The 14,216-nt window shown below is 24.0% G+C and overlaps 2 long non-coding RNA genes across 5 annotated transcripts; both read right to left on the bottom strand.

Annotated features, from left to right (window-relative positions):
* Positions 1 to 323: 323 nt before the first annotated feature.
* On the bottom strand, positions 324 to 4,247 carry LOC126906748 (uncharacterized). Its single transcript, XR_007704332.1, has 4 exons — positions 4,190 to 4,247; positions 2,913 to 2,959; positions 1,868 to 1,920; positions 324 to 1,794 (listed from the first exon to the last, which is right to left on the bottom strand). It is a non-coding gene; the product is annotated as an uncharacterized LOC126906748 (long non-coding RNA).
* Positions 4,248 to 6,968: 2,721 nt separating this feature from the next.
* Positions 6,969 to 10,448, bottom strand: LOC126906740 (uncharacterized). Of its 4 annotated transcripts, XR_007704329.1 has the most exons (5): positions 10,357 to 10,448; positions 10,167 to 10,187; positions 8,494 to 8,615; positions 7,487 to 7,503; positions 6,969 to 7,418 (listed from the first exon to the last, which is right to left on the bottom strand). It is a non-coding gene; the product is annotated as an uncharacterized LOC126906740 (long non-coding RNA). The 4 variants fall into 4 exon arrangements; XR_007704328.1 differs by lacking the exon at positions 10,167 to 10,187 and having other exon boundaries at positions 10,357 to 10,398; XR_007704327.1 differs by lacking the exons at positions 10,167 to 10,187; positions 10,357 to 10,448 and having other exon boundaries at positions 8,106 to 8,690.
* Between the last annotated feature and the right edge of the window lie 3,768 nt (positions 10,449 to 14,216).

Here is a 14,216-nt window from a genome sequence, read left to right as displayed (position 1 = left end):
TAAAACCTACTTAATGACAAAACCAATAATTCTTCTTCTTTTTTCTCGCTTTAATCCCAACTACTTGAGGTAGGCCTAAAAAACACCGAAAATTATTTAAATAGAAAACCAAAGAACTATTGTCTGCTCAACTTAACTAAAATTTATAGATTAGACAAATTCGAATAATAAAAACTTCTCCTGCTTTTGACATTTGTATCAAAATTGGTAGATCTAATCACCTCAGTTCATCTCTTATTCAGTCATGCATAATTATAATATTAACGTTATAAATTATTATTTTAACATTATATATAGTATTTAATTAATGACTCAAATTTTATTTAAATTTATTATTTTTATTAATATTTAATTAAATAGTCTAATATAAATAATTATTCATTGATTTTAAATCGGAATTGTCTTTTTCAATGCTCATATAACAATAAGTGTAAAATTGTTATTTATCGGTAGTCCCATTTGTTGTCTTTGTAAGCTTCCGCGTAAGATAACTATGGGCGAATTTTCAGCTGACCAGGAAACAAAACCACGGGACAATCCAACCCAACCTCGAACAGATGTTCGCGCCATACGATCACATAACATCTTCAAATATATGTCTTCGTCACAACCGAAAGCGCAATTTTAGCACAGCTTAAATTTTATAAATCATAATACCATTTAAACACAATAACCAGCGCTTAACGCTATTTTACGTTTTAATGGTTTCATTGGTTTACAACTGAGTTATAGATTCATTATTAACAGCTGTACATATATTATGGCTATTATATTTCAATAGATTAATACTACTCCAATTCCCAACCGGATCGATTCAGTTATTCCAACTAAACGTACTTGCAAGAATAATCGACTAAGATCTTCGGTTTTGCTAAATATGGTTCTTCCTTAACCATATAATTTTTGACCGTTTACAATAATGATTTTTTTCCGTGAATAGCTGACCTGTTTCCTTACTTACTGAACACTCTGTATAATAACATTTCTTTACTATTTATTTGAAACACTTTCCACGATGAATAGTACTTTGACATAAATGCTATCAGTAGAGATTGATTATCAAACTGGCTTCGTCATTATATACATATTTTTTTCGTAATTATCTTATTTAAATAAGATCATTCTATAGCATTTTCGATTTAATCTATACATTCGCAGCTATACAATACCACTCCTGTTTTCTTGTCGGGTTTGATAAATTTAATAGATACAAAAGCGATAAATAAAACTTACTGAGTAACACAAAACATTTTTAAACTAATTAAAATGAGTTTTTCCGACAAGTGATTGACCCAAATACTATTATTTCTTATCAAATATAATGTTTTTTTTGTAAATATGGAAAACTAAGGAATATTATAGTGTCACTTTCCTTTTTGCGTATTTGACATTTTTTTAAAAGTTTTCGAGCCCGAGCAAAAAAAATTATTTTACTTACATCAAAAAGAATTATTTTTAGGCTTAACGATGACACTCAGTCTGAATTTATGATGATAAATTATCAAAAGGCTGCTGTAAATGATATTCTGTTTTGATGAATTTATATGTATATATATAAACATTAATATACATGTGTACTTTTGTAGGAAAATCAAATGATGGATGACCAACAACGATGCACAGACCAGTTTTGTTGTCTGCGTACCTTTTGATGTAATAACACTTAATAATATAAACTCTGTGTTCACCAATCTTGTAGAGACGTTTAGGATATGAGTATACGCGGATTTAACGACTAAAATTTTACAATACTATTATCATTTTTATCTTTGAATTACATTTATCCATCATATTCTGTTGATGAAACATTCATATTAATTACAATATAGCGTAGGCAATTAAAGTATAACTAAACAATTATACTAACTTTACATGGCTAACACGTGCAGTATTATTTATTGTCAATACTATTTAACTAGCCTATAAAAAAATAAAAAATCCATAAAAATTGTGAGTTAAAATTTAGTTATGTAAAAAAAAAAATAATTGATCATTATACTAATTTGTATCATTATAAAACACATTCATCACTTAGTTATGATATAGCAACCTTTTCCATTTCATGATGTCACACATTACAAAAGGTGTGTCAATGTAATACAGTTAAAAAAAAATAAGGAAGTAAATTAAATCGAAAAAATATTCCATGTACTAATGGAAAAAATGTTAATCCGGTTAACGTGACAAAGCTTAAAGCGAGCTCGAACAAAGTTTTCTTATTTTTTCCAACTTAATGTTTTCTTACATTAACGAAACCGGATGTAATCGGGTTAAACTAAGTTTTTGTTCACTGCTGGCTTTATTAGAAAGTCATATTAACAAAGAGTTGTTCTGGAGGTAAGATAAGATAAGTACTCTTGAGATTCGTTTCTTTTGTATGAATCACAGTTTATGTAATCCAAAGCAAAAAATCTACTAATGTAAAATTCAACTTTGTCGGGAAAAAAATGATTCGCGTCGATTGTATGCTAAAGACAATATAATAAACACTAAAAGGATTTTCATGTTATTCCTAAAAGTAATTGAGAGGTATAGTAATAAAAAAATCTGTTGAGAGTAAATATATTTGCTTAATATATCAATTTGAGTACTTCAGTTTCTTATTGATTTTGCTATATATTTTAATATTAAAGTAATTGAGTAATAGTAATTGTATAATAAAATAATTATACACTCTAAAAAATAAACCAAAAATTTCTATACGTCAGTATGGTATTTTTAAAATGCACCTTAGATTTACACATAAATATTGTAAATTTGACATCATGTATCGAATATTCGTGAAAAATATAACATATTTATATTTTAATATCGCGAATTCTTTAAGAATGAGTTAAATTAATGGATTAGTCTTTTTGGATAGTTTAATGTGAATAAATTACATGTTATCATAATAGGAATATAATTCATACTGTTGATAAAAATGCGATCGGTATGTCAAATTCAATTTTTGTTTATCCTAAAAAAATAGAAATAATCAATAAATATTGGTTATTAGCAGTGGGATACTGCTAATAACACTTAGATATTTTACCTATTAAATCATTTAGAATATGTATACACGTAATATTAAATATTTTATTTTAAATGTGATTGTAANTTTACCTATTAAATCATTTAGAATATGTATACACGTAATATTAAATATTTTATTTTAAATTTAAAATTACTCATTCTACATTGTAAACTTTATTGATGTAATAATTATATATTTTTCTATAGTTGCAATAAATATTACATATTTTACTAAAACATAAGTAAATATGTCAATTTATCCCTAAGTAAGGGATATATTAACATTATCTGTTGTAATTCCAATATTTTTTATATACTAAGGTATTAATATGAATTAGTAATTTAATTTCAGAAATAATTTTGTCAGTTTGAAGAGATAGTAATTTTGTAATACTATGGTATCATAGCACGAAAGCTAAAACTAGATAGATTTGTTATTCTAACTAACAAATTAAAGAATTTTATAATATTAGAAGAAATTTTTTTATTGACGATTATTGTAACTGAGTCATACTTCATTTTTTTAATTAATAAATTAAATGCTATAGTTAAAAAAATATATAATACTACATAATTTTGATCAAATTTTTACAGTAATAATTAAAGAAAGATTTGAATCATACGAATTCACCGTTTAATTTTTTCCAATTACTATTCTTAAGTAAGTTTTTTTAAATATTTTTTCTTCAGTTTTAAATAAGATTAATTTTAGAAAGAAAAAAATATGAAATTAACTTCTGCTAAACGGTCATCTAAATTAAGATGCAGTTTTTTTATGGGGAAACATTTTGAAAGTTTATGGTGTACAATTTAGAAGAAATATGTAATTTTCAAAATATTTCATGATAAAGTAATAAAATTGTATTTCTTATATACCTTTTAAATTTTTAAACGATTGGGAAGTGTTATATCCCAACCCAAACTTATACTAGTATTTTATGTAGTACATTTTTCATAAAAGTAATTTTAATGGATAAAAATAATAATAAAAATAAATAATATTATAATATAGAAACAATAACAATCAATAAAAATAAAAGTGGACTCATCAGAGTTAACTAATGTTAGCTTCGATGCGAAGTTGAGAACGTATAATTTTACTATGATGTAATTTTATTTTATTATTATTTTTATTTTTTTTTTGTGTCTGTTACTCCTTTTTTTCAACTCTTACCGAACCGATTTCTTTTGACGATACATCATAAGATCACAAATCATACATAGTCGAAGACATTACCCTTAAAAATTAAAAAAATGTCTTTTATTCACCGTAAATGGGGGAGANGACGATACATCATAAGATCACAAATCATACATAGTCGAAGACATTACCCTTAAAAATTAAAAAAATGTCTTTTATTCACCGTGAATGGGGGAGATATCCAAAAAAATTACATTTTTAAAAATTGATAATTTTCGACATTTTATCAATGTTTTTTACTTAAAACTGCCATAACTTTTTGAAAAATATATGGTTTAATACAATTTATTTAATAGATACATGAGATTTATCATTGTGTATATTTTTTTATAAATCTAACTTTTTAAACTTAACTTTTGAAAGTGTTACGAAAATACTGACACACACACAACTCATACTCACACACACACACATATATATATCTTAAATTAAAGCTTATGTAATATACTTAATTATAAAAAAAAAATTTGGAACTTTATTTTGTCTTCGTGATGAAAATGGCCACTATATTTAAAAATATGCTTTTTTTGTTTTGGAATTCTTAATTTTGTATTTTATTTTATTTTAAAATATCTTACATAAGTTTTTGAGTTAGAAAAAATGTTTAAATCAATTGATTTTTATTTCATTTATACACAATAAAATCAATGAATATCAAAGACCCTGTTGGATACACAACAGTCAAATGTGCTGTCGAGAAATTGTGTTGTGATTATTTATGCTATCGTTGTGCTATACCGAGTTGTTGTCGATCTTCTCTTTATGTTTGCATTGTCACCGCCATCTTAGAGTATTTTAGCTATAATCTCTATGACGCTTGCGAGCTAGTAGTTTTGATTCGTTTTGTTGTAAAAGTAAAATATCACCTTTGCAATTTTCGCACTCTTGTGTGCTCAATAAATCGCCGTTTGGTTTATATATTTTATGAGATACATCACCGTATCGTTCACAGCATATTGTACACGTTGGTCAGCTACTTGCATTCAACTTAAATTGATCCGTTCAATATTCAGCCGTTTCAATTAGCCGATAAGTATAACGCTTGTTCATCTTCTTTCTAATACTTACTCACATTTATAATTTATTATTTGTTTATATCAGCGCCATTGTGGCATTAGTATTGAGTGTCCCCCCTATCTACATTGGTGTATAAGATTTTATGATTCTTGTATAATACATTTAATTGTTATAATTATTTATTGTAAAATTTATTATACATTCATTTATACAGTCCACTCACCTTATTCCTTATCCTCGACATAGCCAAATACTTAAACAAAATAAAACCACGAACGTTAACGAATACCGCCGGGTACTATATTCATTCTGACCCCATCACTGTAGTCTCATCCCGTTTGAAGAAATTTCTTATTCATATTAAAATTGTTTTAGTATGTGATTTTTTTTTTGTAGCTCTCGTTTATTATCTCAGCTCGCATTTGACTAACTTTTTTCACGATACATTAAATAATCACAACTATTACCTAATTAAAGGTATTACCCTTAAAAATTGAAAAAAATTCCACTTTATCAATTAAAAAGTTACTTAGCTCATATTTTCCATATTGACAATTAAATTCATTAATTTCTAGTATTTTCAAAGTATTCATTGTCGAATTAGATTTGATATGATAATAGGTTTTAACTACAAAATTAAATTATTTTATTTTATAATTTATTAATTTTTTAACTATATTTGCGTGTGTTACTACCTGTCTATAATATTCCAATTTTTTTGTATTGCTATACAAATCATTAATCTAAAAAAAAAAATTTTGTTACGTTGACAAAAAAACAAATGAAAATTTATAGGCCACTTTTAACTTTTCTATTTTAATCGTTTTTTTTTTTTTTGGAAATTTAACAAAAATGTCAAAGATACTACTTTATGAGCTCTAGCCCTAAAACGTAAGTTACTTCATTTAAATTTAAAAATAATATATAAGTAAACACTGCTGCACTGTATATTAAAAATTGAAAATATATAGTTTATATTTATATTTATTTAAAAAAAAATTTTAATTTTTAATTTTATGCTTTTGATAATTAATTGTTTATGCTAATTAAATTTCTGATAACTTCTGAATTTTAGTGTTAGAATTATATTTAGTGGATTCTTAGGTTTCTCGTAATAAACAAGGAACTAATTTATAAATCACAATGTCCTTAAAGTACACTTTGTCTTTGCCGTAATTAATTTTGTAAATTAGATAAAGCTATTTTAATTTCAATGTCTGCTGTAAATGCATATTTAATTTTATCAAATTTATTTTCATGAAGTTATATTATCAATTCTAAAGTAAATAAAATTTTCTTTTTAGCAAATTGTTAATATTAAAACCTATTTTAAAATATTATTTAATTTTTTTTAATATCCTAAAATAATCGTATTATTATTAAAAAAAAAAAGAAATGATGTTTACGAAACTTAATATTATACAACTTAAACACCATATTTTTTATAATTATTCAAAGTAATATCTACAGTTTAGTATAATAAGCTATAAATATATTACTTTTGACATTTTATTATTGTACAATTATTTATTTAGAAGTCAAATGAACAAAATATTATTAGTATAATTGTTAACATTTTTCATGTTTTAGTAGGATTAGTATACATTTGAGATGAAAAATTAATAGAAAGAAATAGTAATATTTTAATAAAAACGTTTTTTAGGTACATCAAAAAACTTTATATCAAAAATAATGAATTATTTTTTCTTGTGTGGATTATCCATAACTGTATAAATTATATATTATATATTAAAATATAAAAACGTTATTAATTGATTTAAATACTAATATAATTGATCAAAACTGTTGTTTTTTCCTTCAAAAATTACTCGTATATTTATTAGTAGATTGAAAATAAATAACGAAAAAGAAATCTGACAACAAATGATCTTAATAAATCTCCGTTTAATGGGATATCTAATTCACTTATTTAAGTTTATTTAGTCAAATTTACATGAGCATTAATCAATGTCCATCAATGTTAGTCCTTCTTTGAATTAGACGAATCGTCTGGCAGAAAAGGGATATTACAAATAATACGATAAGATGAAAATTAATTCTACTTTTGTTAATTGTATTATTTCTTCTTTCAAAATTTTATTTTTTCATTTATTTCTATCGAACTTCTGCTCCTTTCGTAATAACTATCATGTATCACTTAACTTCCACTTCATTAACTTAAAATCTGCCAAGAGTAATGAACATTTTTACTTTCCAGTATTTTATACTTGTCAATCAATAATTTATACTTACCTTACACACTATTCTCTCTAAAATAAACATAATAATATTACCAAATTAGTATTATCAACATATAACATTTAAATAAATAAAATTCATTATAATGTCAATAAAAAAATAATAAATAATTAGGTTAAAATAGTGTAATTCCTTATAGATTGTAATATACGTTACAAGTATAGAAAATCTAAGCCTTAAATTGTATACTCATTAGAGTACGTTAGTTTACGAGTAAATATAAGATTTTTTATTATATTTTAGGGTTATTAATGTTTTATCAATTCGTTTAAATATTTATGAATTTACAAATATTTTATAATGCATTCAACAATAATTTTATTTATTTTCAATTATTTAAATTAACGAAAATATATTACTAATATATAAATCACTAAGGTTTCATAAATAAACAATACATCATTTTAGTTGAAGTAAAACTATTTTACAAATATAACTGTAAGATTAAAAAAACAAATCATGTCTAATGCACGTTGTTTTGAGTCGCTTTTGAAGTTTGTTTCGGATTGTATTTGTTCTAGTCCTAATGGGCTAGTAATTGGCAATTTGCAAAAAGAACTCCGCAATAGTTATGGGCCAAACTACTTTACAGTCAAAAAGAACATGGACTTACTTTCGGACGTTATAGAATATCTACTCTATACCAAACGTGTTACTTTGATGAAACCGAAACTGCTCAAGTAACAAATTGCATTTCAGTTTTATGGTGATAAATGCAAATGTATTTAATCTCATATTATACAAGGCTATATAACATTAAATAGTTTGTACTACAAATGATTAAATAAATGTCTGTTGAAATCTTTTTATTATTAGATTTAAGTGCAAATACTTAAAACACAAAAATACCGTTAAATATTATATTTACATTTAACACATATTTAAGTAAAGCCAATTTTTTAAACCAATAACAAAATATTATTTAAATTAGAGGTGAAATATTTCTTAATAATATACAAGTTTTTAGTCATTTGATTTATTTAATTAAAAAAACTATTTACCGTGATAATGTCTTTGTCTTAATTCGAATCCGTTGTGGCTGTTGTATGCTTAAAGAGAAGTAGATTAATAAACTGTCCAAATGGTGACCGCAGCAATATGGACCCCTATTGAGTCTGTAATTCTATAAGAGTTAATATAGCTAGAGGAACGTTAAACTAATTAAAACAATATATTTGTGTAAGCAGAGGGACACGAACAGATTTAATGAACGATTTTAAGAAATTTATGTTAAATGTTGTATACAGAATGATTCATTAAGGATAGACAATCATTTTCTCGGTAACTATTGAAAATTTTTGGTAAGGAAAATATTGTTTGATTCAAAAAACTCTACAATAATATGTAGTAAAAACATAATTTTTTTTCATCCCTTCAAGGTTAAAAAACATTAACTTGAACTTTCTTAAATGGGAACTCCTATTTTGAATTTGTTATTATGATTTAATATAAAAATACAAACAACTTTGCTCTTATAATTTTTCCGATCAACCGTTCGTCTGTTACAGCTTGTTAAAGTTAAATGATTTTGGACTAAATTTCTATTATTATTTTACTGTTTTGAATACAGGAGTTCACTCATTTTCTGTGGTGTAATATACACTAATTGTTATTGACCAAGATATGACAAGTAAGATAGCAATAATAATTTACGACACACTAATTTAACCATAATTATCTATTATTATAATAATAATATTAGATTCAAATCGGGTCTTTACTATATTATTAATAGCACAGTCTATCAGTTTGTAAGACTAACTGTAATACTGAAGAACCAATTTCTTTAAAAAACTCAACCCTTCGCCTAATATAGTGAGTCTTAAAATAATCGAATACTACGATAATGTTATCATAATCATTGCTTACACAAAGTAATCTTTATTTTTGTTGATAGATACGTATTAAAAGTTGTAGCATAACCTCATAAACTGTATTGAATTAAATACTAATTCGACGCGGTAATACAAACACGCGTGATTAACAATTCTTGTTCATTATTCAATAAGACTTAACATAACCTTAGAAAACTGAATTGACTATTAAATTAATTACTTTGTGTAAGCAATGATTACAATAACATTATTGTAATATTCGATTATTTTAAAAGTCTATAAACTATATTACGTGTAGAGTTTTTCAAAGAAATTGATTCTTCGGTATTATTGTAGAGTTTTTTAAATCAAACAATGTTTTCCTTACCAGTAATTAAAAATTTTCAATAGTTACCGAGATGATGAGTGTTTTAACCTTAATGATCCACCTGTATATATATTTAGATCCGTTTTAAATGGTTATAATCTATGTCATATTATAATTTCTTGATTTCCACTATGCCTACTCTTGAATACATAATATTTTTATATTTTATATATCCTGCTAAATAAAATACAACCTTCCAATAACTATTGATATTTTTTTATAAACACATTGGATTTTCCATTGAAAAATTAAAAATATATTTTGGTTAGACATACAAATCATAATCACAATTTGCTATCTCTTTCAATTTATACTTGTAAAGTTTTTCGTAAGACTTGTACATACATTTTTTATTTATTATTTGTAGTTTATATGTGTAACATTCAATATATTCTATGCCTTTGAGTAAAATATATACATACAGCAATATCATTACTGTTATTCAAAACTAAAAGTACTTTTATTTTCTTACTTCGTCAATGATTTTTAAAGTCTATCGAAATAGAAAACAAGTTTATCAATAGTTTATTGTATCATACAAATAAATATTATTTGAAATATAATTTTTAAATTTTAAAAATAAATATACTATTTTTCAATGGAAAGAAACAAAAGTTATATGAATTAGTACTAATTAAAAAAACAGTGTTGATACTACATACATTGTTTTGTATTATAGATTCAAATTGATGATTTCAAGGAACATAAAACTAAAACAAAGAAAAGTAATTCCAACAAAATTAAAACACGAAAAATTTAAAAATTTTTAGGCATATTATTTATTTTACAGGAAACAAAAATAGTTTCTAATACCTTTTCGTAATTTTTTGAGTTATTTCGTAAATAATATAAGGTTACTTGAAATTCTATTACTTAACTTCATAAAAAATCATTTTCTTGAATCTCATAGCTTATTTTAAATGACGTATTAGTCATTTTGTCATTTATTTATTTTAAATCTGATTCTTTAAACTAAGGATTCTAGATAAATTGTAGTTTTTTTAAATTGTTGAACGTATAAATTAAACTGTTAAATCTTATTTGGGTATAATAAATTATTCGTTTAAATAACATCACAGTAGTCTATCTGTTAAGGTATGATAAAAAAAAAACAATTTTTTTAAGGAGATTACATTACTTTTTATCATTTATTAAATAGTTAGTACTCCGCTCAAAAAAGTTTATAGAAACATAAATACAATCTCTTAGTTTTTTTTTAATTACATAATTTTTACTACAATTATTTTGTTACTTGACAAATTTACAATAACTTTAAGAATATACCTTTAACATTTCATTTGTTTTAGCATTTTCTTATATTTGAAAGTTGTGATTTATTTTACTATTTTTACATAATTCTTGCATTTAAAAAAGTAATCATACAATAAATATGAAACAAATGTTATCAATGTTATATTTTTATTTCATTGCGACTTTAAATTAATTAAACTTATTAAATATACAAATTAAATAAGTTGAAATAACACAAAAATATAATAATTTATAAAAGATGTAATTAATCAATTCGTATTTTAACACATTTCGGACCAGCTGCTAAATTATAAAAATGAAATGCAAAAATGGAAACGAGAGTAATGTTTCAAAAGTAAGTAATTAAAAACGAAAATGAGGCCAAACTTCCATTTGCTTAGTCGTAACCTCTACCTTAACTTGATTATTCCTTTTATCAAATCGTTCCAAAAAAGGATTACTGCTGGACAGTTGGCCGTCTTTGTTCTTATCCGCCTCCATCCTTAACACTAAGAATAATATAATTCAAGCACAACAGATTTGCCCATTAATACAATAGCTAGGTCTATTGTTCCGGTTAAAACTTTACCGATCATAATAACAATGGAAATTATTAATCCTCTTATTTTCATTCTCGAGTTCTTTCAAAAGCTCATTTAATAAATATCAGTATGAAATGTGAAATATCACACTTTTCATTACTGTACTTTTGTTTCGATTGATTCATTGTATTTTTTAAGCCACATGCCAGTTGAAATTGATAAGTGCTAATTTACTAGCTTGGATGAACTTTAATTAAATATCAAAACGGTTCGAAAACTTATTGGCTTAACCTATCTGCAAAATCCATTCAGTATAAAATGGTCATATATTCATATAAAGAGCATGCTTTGATCCTTTAAGAAGAAATTTATTTCTAATTGCCAAATTTGATTTGTAAAGACGATTGAAACTTATGCCGTATCCTATAACGCCTTTAAGATATTACAATATCAAGGACTTGTAACTACTAAAGAATAGATATTACATTTATTTATTCATTTCCAAATAAAATACAAATTGAAAAATAGCAATGCTAGAAAGTTAATGGTTTAAAAGTATTTAAAATCATATATAACCTTTTGAAACTAACGATTTCTAACTCCGGTGTACTGGTATTCTTAAAATATATAGAAAACCAAGTCAATGATAATTTTTTTCATTAAATCCAAATTTTATAATGCAAACGATAAAGGGCTAAAAATATTATTACAACAAAATTGTATTTTTTTCTTTCATATTATCAAATTAAAAATAAGGGATATCATGTAAAAAAAAATTAAGTTTTTTAACCCTGAAGAGATATAACAAAAAATAATCATTATATATATATTACACAAATTATTGTAGAGTATTATGAATTAAACAATTTTTCTCTTTACAAATATTTAAAAATTTCAATAGTTTTTGAGAAAATGAGAAGCCTAGTTATTTATATAATAAATTTATTGATTTTATCTTTATTATTTAAAAAATTGGTTTATTTTTAAATAATACAACAATAGTAATAATTTATGATAATAGATAACTAATGTATTTATTAAAACTTTTGGCTAACAGATCTGATTTTAAAAATATTTTATTTTATATCATGATTATGACCATAACTCACACAATGTCTTTACTGCTGTATTATAGATTTTTTATAGAATCATTTTCCTGTATAAAAAGGCTATATCTTTGGAACCATTTGTTATAGAAAAAAATTTCAAGTATAAAATATGTTTAAAATGTCATAAATATAATGATTATCTCATTTTCGTCTTGAGAGGTATAGTTAGCTCTCATGTCACACAAAGAGTAAATTAAATTGATTTTATATGTTAAGATTTATCAGTGTCTCTCATATTTATTCTACGATTTGACAAAATCAAAACTAATTACCTATGTATGACATTTTTCTTTGAAAATTAAAATTATATCATAATATTATTTTAAAATAATATGCAATAATTCGTTGTATCAATTTATATTCTTTTTATCAGTACTTATAATTTCAACCCTTTGTTTTGTAGATAAAAACCTTAAATCTCGTTTATTTCTTCAGTAATTAATTACAATACCATGAATATTTTCTTTTCCTATTATATCTCCTTTTTGTTATTTTGTATTCAAAATATCTTTAGGAAATTTTTTTCATTTTTTTTCAAAGTGCCTACAATTAATTTTTTATTTGTTTCTATAATTCAATAGAGTGTATATTACCAGTTAATCAGGTTGAAATAACAAGTATTACCACTAAATAAATAGTTCCATAAAAAAAAAGTTTAGATGATATCTGACAGTGATTATAATCACTATTATAAGAAACGCTTCCATGCAAATCTGTAGATAGTCTTTAATTTTAAGAAATTGGTGGTTGTGGTTTAATTTTGAACTTAAATTTAAATTTATTCTCCTAAATTGAACATAAAATAATTATGTTATTATAGTTTATTTTCTATCATTGCTCCCCCACCAAATATTTTACAGATCTAATGTATATTCTGAGTACAGGTGTCCAGTTCTAAATATTGGATACTAGGGTGGAACGAAATAATAGAAATGTTGATATTTGAATTCTAATAGAAAATAAGTTACAGATTAGTCTCCTGATTATGGAAAAAAAACATTTTTTTAATGTCTACAGGCTCCGCAAATAGGATTGAAAATTTGATTATGAGGGTAGTTTTTTCGTTTTTATTCCACCCTATTGGACACCTTAGTTATATTTTGTATTCAGTACATACTAAACAATTAATTTTCAAAAATTATTTGATAATCAAAACGTAATTATACATTTTAAGATTGTATTTTTGTATCAAATTATTTTTCTTCGAATATTTTATACTAGTTAATGAAATAATAAATAACTCTAATATGAATCAAAAGAAAAAGAAAACGTGTGTCTTTTAGAATAAATGAAAAATTTAGCAACCAATATTTTTAAAACAAGCACTTTTTTTAAAAAATTAAATTTTTTTTTAAATTTTCAAGTATAAGAGTGTCTTATCCTTAATCGATCACTTTCTAATGATAAAAATAGAAGGGTCGTATGTGAGGGGGGTATTTTTGACCAATATGGGTGTTTGGGGTTTGGTTAATTAACTAGCATCGAGGTTCTATTGAGATTGCAAAGTCCGAGAATTTAGAATAATAAGTCAAGTTGATACAAAAAGAAAATATTTAATAGACCTCTATTTGAAAGTATAATAACAGTCAAAATATTAAGTAAAAAACTCTTTCTTAAATT

The sequence above is a fragment of the Daktulosphaira vitifoliae genome, unplaced genomic scaffold (genome assembly GCF_025091365.1).
Source record: "Daktulosphaira vitifoliae isolate Bord-2020 unplaced genomic scaffold, ASM2509136v1 Scaffold_1, whole genome shotgun sequence".
NCBI classification, from domain to species: Eukaryota; Metazoa; Arthropoda; class Insecta; order Hemiptera; family Phylloxeridae; genus Daktulosphaira; species Daktulosphaira vitifoliae.
The sequence above is the reverse complement of the archived record's forward strand: the minus strand, read 5'-3'. Positions and strand labels throughout refer to the sequence as shown.